Here is an 8,324-nt window from a genome sequence, read left to right on the forward strand (position 1 = left end):
TGAACTGGTCAGAAGAACCAGTGTGGCTAAGTGCAGAGGTTCTCAACCCTGGCTGTGTTGTAATCATCTGAGATGCTTCAAAAAATACCGATACCTGAGCCCCCCACACAAAGATGCCGATTGAGTAGGTCTACAAGGGGCCCAGGCAATTCTAAAAAGCAACTGGGATTGGTTTAGAGCAGTGGTTCTCACAGTGTGGTCCTCAGACCAGAAGTATCATCATAACCAGAGAACTTGTTAAAAACCAGTTTTTCAGGCCTTACCCTAGATCTACTGAATCAGAAATTCAGGGATGGGGCCTGGCCATCTTTATTTCAACAAGCCCTCTAAATGATTATTTTGCACCATGTAGTTTGCCCACTGATTAGAAAATTTCTTTGGGGCTGTTTCAGAATCAAGTCTTCCTGGTTTTGGTTTTAGAGTCTCTGGTTTTTGAAGCATTCCTCTTTTTATATCATGGTATTAATTTTAATCTTAAGCAACTTTCTCATGAATTGTGTATGGATCTTTGTATAATTCCCCCCCCCCCATTTCTTCAATTCTTCACCGGTTAAGTTTTCATCTCCTCTGCAGCCAATTGTTTTTGCTCTTTCTTTTCCTATTTCTTCTCTTCCTGAATCAGCTTCTTTCACAAAGCCACATCTTTATCTGCTTTCAAGATCCCTACATTGTGCTGCAAGGTTTTGCATACATTTTCCAGTAGAACTTTGTTGAATGCAGAGAACAAATCTCGTGTTGGCTTTGTTCTTCCAGCTCATGCCTGGTTGACACCTCATCGCTCAACTTGGATGGGAAATGGCCTCAATCTTTTCCAGCTATTGTTAACAAAGATTATATCCAGGAGATATATATCATCTGTCATCTCTGATTTATTTTATCTCCTCACTCTGGTGATTTACCAGTTATTTCAGCTGCCCAATGCAATTATTCAAAACTTCAAATTCGTTTTCTTTGTAAACAAGGGTTTCCTCGAGGTCTTTCTGAATTTTATAATAAACTGTAATTTTACTGGTTTTCTCTGCTCAGTGTTCCCTTCATTCTGGTTGGACATTTCCTATAGGAACTGCTCCATGCTCTCCTTAAGTCTTGATTTTTTTCTCTTGAACCTGCCAGAAGTTAAACTTCATCTTCTCTTTGCCAAGTTTAGCTGCATTAGAACTTTTTTTCACTTTCAGAGTTTTATAGAATTCCTTGAAAATATATGTGATATTTCCATAGGCTTGTCACCTTCCAATACCTTGTTCTGTTTGTTTAATTTTGTTTCCTTTATTTGTTTGCTTTTGTGTTTTATACTTCCTGTTTCCCCAAACAAGTATGTTTTCTACCAGCATTTCATTTATTATTTGATTCATTTTTAAAGATGCTGATTGGAATCTTTATGGAGTCTCTTCCTCAGAGAGATGTTTGTATTGTATCCTGATTTACACACACACACACACACACACACACACACACACACAGAGTCTTTGCTGCTTTAATTTTCTGTTCCTATTTGACAATCTTTGTTTATTTTAAGGTATCTTTAAAGTTTTGTAAATCGGTTGTGTTGACATTTATTGCCATCTCTTCATGGAAAGGAATACTCTCCTAAAGACAATTACCTCAAACACCTCATCTTCAGGAACTTAACAGGTTTGTTCCTTTCCTTCCGAGTTTCAGCTGTGGGCTTTTCCTAAAGGACGTTCATTGAGAAATGGTTCATTTTCTCTCCTTCTCACCTAAATCCTATTTTTCTCCCTCCAAAGTATCAAACTTCATTTCCTCTATGAAAACACAGTCTTTGCCTGTTGACCATGCTGGCAGTAAATCTCTCTTCCTTTCCTTCTGGCTCTCTTTCTCTCTCTTGTACTTCATATTTTTTTGGATTAAATCATTTAGGGACTACCCACCACCAAACAACCCAAAGCTCCCACTAGCTTGTAACACACATGCAGTTCCTTCATCTTGTTATCATTTTTTGGTATTGCAACATCAGTTTTTTTGTTTCTGTTTTTTTTTTCTTCCAGGTTTATTGAGATATAATTGGCATACAGCTCTGAATAAGTTTAAGTTGTGCAGCATAATGATTTCACTTACATACATCATGAAACAATTATCACAGTAAGTTTGGTGAACACCCATAATCTCATATAGATATAAAGATAAAGAAAAAAAATGTTTTCCTTGTGATGAGAACTCTTAAGATTTGCTCTCTTAACGAGTTTCATATATAACATACAGAAGTCTTAATTATATTTATCATGTTGTACATTACACCCCTTGTACATATTTATCTTGTAACTAGAAATCTGTACCTTTTGACTGCCTTCCTTCAATTCTCCCTCCCCCCACACCCTGCCTTCTCTGGTAACCACAAATCTGATCTCTTTTTCTGTGAGTGTGTGTGTGTGTGTTTGTTTGTTTCTGAAGTGTAATTGACTTACAACACTATGTTAGTTCCTGCTACACAACATAGTGATTTGGTATTTCTATACATTTCAAAATGATCACAGAAAGTCTAGTTACGATATGTCACTATACAAAGGTATGACATAATAACTGACGATATTCCCCACACTGTACATTTTGCACCCGTGACTCTTTATTTTGTATCTGGAAGTTTGTACCTCTTAATCCCCCTCACCTATTCTTCTCCTCCCCATACTTCCTCCCCTCTGGCAACCACCTGTTTTTTTCTCTGCTTCTACGACTCTGCTTCTGCTTATTATGTTTGTTCATTTTTTTTTGTTATTTTTTTTAGATGTTGGGGGGTAGGAGTTTATTAATTTATTTATTTATTTTGGCTGTGTTGGGTCTTCGTTTCTGTGCGAGGGCTTTCTCTAGTTGTGGCAAGTGGGGGCCACTCTTCATCGTGGTGCACGGGCGTCTCACTATCGTGGTCTCTCTTGTTGCGGAGCACAGGCTCCAGACACGCAGGCTCAGTAGTTGTAGCTCATGGGCCTAGTTGCTCCATGGCATGTGGGATCCTCCCAGACCAGGGCTCGAACCCGTGTCCTTTACATTAGCAGGCAGATTCTCAACCACTGCACCACCAGGGAAGCCCCACTTTTTTTGTTTTTTAGACTACACATATGAGTGAAATCATACAATATTTGTCTTTACTTGTCTTACTTATTTCACTTAGCATAACACCCTCTAGGTCCATCCATGTTGTCATGGCAAGATCTCATTCTTCTTTTATGGCTGAGTAGTATTCCACTGTATATGTATAACACATCTTCTTTGTCTATTCATCTATTGATGGGCACTTAGGTTGCTTCCATACCTGGCTATTGTAAATAATGCTGCAGTGAACATTGGGGTGCATATCTTTTCTAGTTAATGTTTTCATTTCCTTTGGATAAATATCTGGTAGTAGAATGGAATTGATGGATTGTATGGTAATTCTATTTTTAATTTTTTGAGGAACCTCCATACTGTTTTCCATAGTGGTTGCACCAATTTACATTCCCACTGACAGTGCATGAGTGCTCCCTTTTCTCCACATCCTTGCCAACATTTGTTATTTTAAACTTTTTTTTTTTTGGTAATAGCCATTCTGACAGGTGTGAGGTGATATCTCTATGGTTTTGATTTGCTTTTGCCTGATGATTAGTGATGTTGAGCATCTTTTCATGTGCCTGTTGGCCACTTGTATGTCTTCTTTGGAAAAATGTCTATTCAGGTCCTTTGCCCATTTTTTAATCAGGTTTTTTGGCTTATTGTTGTTGAGTTGTATGACTTCTTGGCATATTTTGGATATTAACCCCTAGTTAGATATATTATTTGCAAATATCTTCTCCCATTCAGTAGGAGACCTTTTCATTTTGTTGACTTTCCTTTGCCCTGCAAAAGCTTTTTAGTTTGATGTAGTCCCATTTGTTCATTTTTTGTTGTTTTTGTTTTCCTTGCTTTAGGAAACATATCCAAGTAAATATTACTAAGACGGATGTCAATGAGTGTATTGTCTATGTTTTCTTCTAGACGTTTTATGGTTTTGGATCTTATGTTCAAGTCTTTAATCCAAGTTGAATTGTGAGAAAGTAAACCAGTTTGAATCTTTTGCATGTAGCTGTCCAGTGTTCCCAACCCCATTTATTGAAGAGGTCGTCCTCTCCCCCATTGTATATTCTTGCCCTTTTTGTCATAGATTAATTGCCCTTATAAGTGTAGTTCATTTCTAGGCTCTCTCTTCTGTTCTATTGATCTATGTGTCTGTTTTTGTGTCAGTACCATAATGTTTTGATTACTGTAGCTGTATAGTATAGTTTGAAATCAGAGTGTCTGATACCTCCAGGTTTATTCTTCTTTCTCAAGATAATCTTGATTATTTGGTGTCTTTTCTGTTTCCAAAGAAATTTTAGAATTATTTGTCCTCATTCTGTGAAAACTGCCATTGGTATTCTGGTAAGGATTTTATCGAATCTGTAGGTTGCCTTGGGTAGTGTGGTCATTTTAACAATATTAATTCTTCCAATCCTTGAGCACAGTATATCTTTCCATATATTTGTGTCATCTTCAGTTTCTTTCATCAGTGTTCTATAGTTTTCCAAGTACAGGTCTTATACCTCCTTTGTTAGACTCATTCTTAGGTATTTAATTTTTTTGATGCTGTGATAAATGGGATTTTTTTCTTTCTCTTTTTTTATTGTTTGCATGGGATTGTTTTCTTTTTTTTTTAAAGGTGGAATTTAATCTTTATTTACAGGACACTGCAAGATATGAAATTCCACATAGAAATAAGAAACCCATTGAGAGGAGAAGCTTCATACAGTATGTACAGTTTGGAACTGTTCAAGTATAGTTTCTTTGTAAAAAGTGCTACAATAACAAACCACGTGTAAAGAGTTCTTAGTAGAGAAACAGTAAGACAAACTTCTACCAAACATAGTACACAACAAACAACTTTATGCCTCAGATGTACAATCTAAACGTTGAAGGTCCCAGCAGTGCCATCCTGAACTTGGAATGTATACCCTTCAGAGGTAGTTTCTGGCGCAACATTTTGATCTTCCTCTTCCTCCACAGAGAAATACTTCTCAATCAAGTTTAATGAAGCTTTGTACACAGACTCATTTTCATGGTTTTGCAGAGCTTCAATTTTGTCCAAACCTCCACATTCTTCAACCCTTATACTAAGTTTCTCAGTTTCCCCTAGTTTCTCAGCAGTCTGAAAGATATTTGAGATGGCATCCAGAATAACCAGAATAATTTTAGTGTCTTTCGCAGTTAGGAGGTTCATCAACGGTTCTATTATGCCACAATGAACAAGGTATACAATCTGCTCAACTGTTCCGCCGCTTGTGTAGTTGGTCACAGCCCATACAGCTTCCTTTTGTGTCTTAAAGTCGGCCTTAGAGAGAACGCCAACAAGGAATGGGACTAATCCATGATTTACAACTTGCTGTATCTGGTCCTGGCGGCCAGCCATGATGTTTGACATTGTCCACGTAGCTTCCTTCAGAATATTAGTTTTGGAGTTTGTAAGCAGGCTGAGAAAGATGGCAAGTGCTCCTGCATCTATTACAGCTTGTTCACTGATATGAGTGTGGGGAGATGCCAACAGAGAAATGAATGCTGGGATAGCACCTCCATCTACCACAGCCTTTGTCTGTTCTGATGTCCCGGAAGCAATGTTAGTGAGGGCCCAAGCAGATTCAAACTGAATGGGACTACAATCAGTTCTGCCCAAGAAGGACACAAATTTTGGAAACAAACCAGCCCGGATTATGCTGTCTATAGGGGACTGTTTTTCCCTGGAAAGCAGCTTCCTAGCAGCTTGAGTAGCTTGGAGCTGGCTTTCCAAATTGTTGCTATTTATGCCTTTGACAATGTCATCAACAGACCAATTTACAGTGCCCTGGTTGTTGCAGTTTTCCTGCAGTGGAGAAGCAGCATCATCTGGAACGGAGCTGACATTTCTCCTTTTCAGCATCTGGTCATCCTTCTTAGCTTTCCTGAGCTCCACATTAACTTCTATTTGGTGCTGCCTCATTTCTGGACTGTCTTTCCCCTTGTTCCTGAATCTGTTAAGGCGGGCAGCTGGTGAATAGCATTCTCATTGGTGGACATGGTTATGAGACAAAGAGAGAAAGCTACACAGCCGGCTCAAGCTTCCACAGGAGGCGGTGTGGGGCGCACAGGCTGCGGATCGACTGCGCTCAAGACGTCCACCACAGTCAGCCAGAGAACGGTGTCAGGATTGTTTTCTTAATTTCCTTTTTGATTGTTCAGTGTTAGTGTATAGAAACACAATAATTTTCTATATATTAATTTTGTATCCTAAAGCTTTACCAAATTCATTGATGATTTCTAGTAGGGTTTTGGTGGCATCTAAAGGATTTTCTATGTCATGTCATGTCTATAGTTCATGACATCTATAAACTGTGACAGTTTTACATCTTTCTTTCCAATTTGAATTCCTCTTATTAATTTTTTTCTGGTTTGATTTGTGTGGTTTGGACTTCCAATACTCTGTTGAATAAAACCTACTCTGACTTTTAAATCCATATTCTTTTCCTCTACCAAATGCAAACAGGAACTGGGTGCCAAACAGCTAATTAATTAGAGGTTGCTTATGGATTATATCCAGGAGCAAAATCTTAGGACTAGATGGACTCAGCAAATAGTACATGAAGTCAGATGGCAAAAAACTTCAGAGTATAATTTTCAAAAACTTCAAAAGCACTACTTTCTCTCAAATATATAGGGGACATATGTTAATTAATAGCAGAAACTCACTAATGGCATAATCAGCAGGATGGTAAAGTTGGGTCAAAGTGGAGTTCAAAAGACTGAAGCACGTATTGTCAATGAAAGAAAAAAGTGTTGAAATAAGATTGTTAATTAAATACAAAACTGGTTAATGTACTACAGGGCAATAAAATTGTTTTATTGCCCTGTAGTACAGTACAGAAATCATTTGCAAATTATAAGTCTTCTAGAAGTTAACATTTAACTTTGCAGAGTCTGAGCTGTAATCAATAGTAAATAGTCAATCAAACAAAGATACATTATGCTAGAGCCGTTCTGTCCAATATGAGAGCCATGTCATATGTGCCTATTTCAAATTTAAATTAAATTAATTAAACTTATATAAAGTTAAAAATGGTGTCCCTTTTTTGTACTAGCCATATTTCAAGTGCTCAATAGACACATGTGGCTAGTGGTTACCATATTGAATAGCTCAGACATAGAACACTTTGATCATCACAGAACGTTCTATTGGACCCACTTCCTTGGCTTATAAGATGAACCTCAGGCAGGCTTGCTAAAGAATACTCTAGCTTTACACAAAAAGGCAAAGTTTTCCATAAATTTTCTTAATAGCAGGAGCCATGAATTGCAGGGACTTGAAATTTCATTGGAAGAGACATGAAAATTGAGATGAGAGTTTAGCTGTGCTGGTAGCTTGTATGGCTAAGGTTTTTCCTGAGCTCTTTGTCTGGACTCCTACCATGGCTCATCCCAGTTTCACTGCATCCTTACTACAATATGGCTGGGATGCTGTGTGGCCCTGATGCTGCCCATACATAAGCCTGTTTTCCTGGAAGTGGCATCCCAAGACAATGGTCTTGAAATGATTTGTTGCAATATCCAAAAATTAAGGGATTTTGAAAAACTATAGACCTCCTCAAATATTTTAAGTTGAATCTAATAATGTAATAACTATTACATTATATTTTAAGTGTATCCAAATGGATTTAAATATAAATGGTATTTTGAAATTTAGCATCATCCATTTTTTTTTTTTTTTTTTGCTGTATATGAGCCTCTCACTATTGTGGCCTCTCCCGTTGCAAAGCACAGGCTCCGGACGCACAGACTCAGCAGCCGTGGCTCACGGGCCCAGCTGCTCCGCGGCATGTGGGATCCTCCCGGACCAGGGCACGAACCCGTGTCCCCTGCATTGGTAGGTGGACTCTCAACCACTGCGCCACCAGGGAAGCCCACATCATCCATTTTTAAGAAATTCTCCAATGATAATCAGAAAATTTACATCATTTCTCTTACTGCTGAAAACCAAATTTTTATTATGGTTCTCCTACTGAACTGTTTCCTATAGTAATTTATTTTATATTTTAAAGTTTTTATTGTTCATTCTACATTCTTCACAGCACCAAAAGTATGTATAATAAATTGAAAAAAGTATTTTGTTGCTGATAACCATAAATGTTGCTATGTTTAAAAATGTATTGCAATTAATGGTAATTCACAATTGGTAAAAACATTATAAATCTATTAGAAATTTTGATAAATAAGTATTCATAAAAAAGCAAAATTTTTTTTCAAGTGCATTTCTTAATAAGTGAGACTTTTCCTCAATTTATATATTGTGGATATTT

General features: G+C 37.5%; 1 pseudogene; it reads right to left on the reverse strand.

Moving 5' to 3' along the window:
* Positions 1-4,731: 4,731 nt before the first annotated feature.
* Positions 4,732-6,051, reverse strand: LOC132438634 (importin subunit alpha-1 pseudogene; annotated as a pseudogene).
* Positions 6,052-8,324: the final 2,273 nt, after the last annotated feature.

Source organism: Delphinus delphis, chromosome 15, assembly GCF_949987515.2.
Source record: "Delphinus delphis chromosome 15, mDelDel1.2, whole genome shotgun sequence".
Classification (NCBI taxonomy): Eukaryota; Metazoa; Chordata; class Mammalia; order Artiodactyla; family Delphinidae; genus Delphinus; species Delphinus delphis.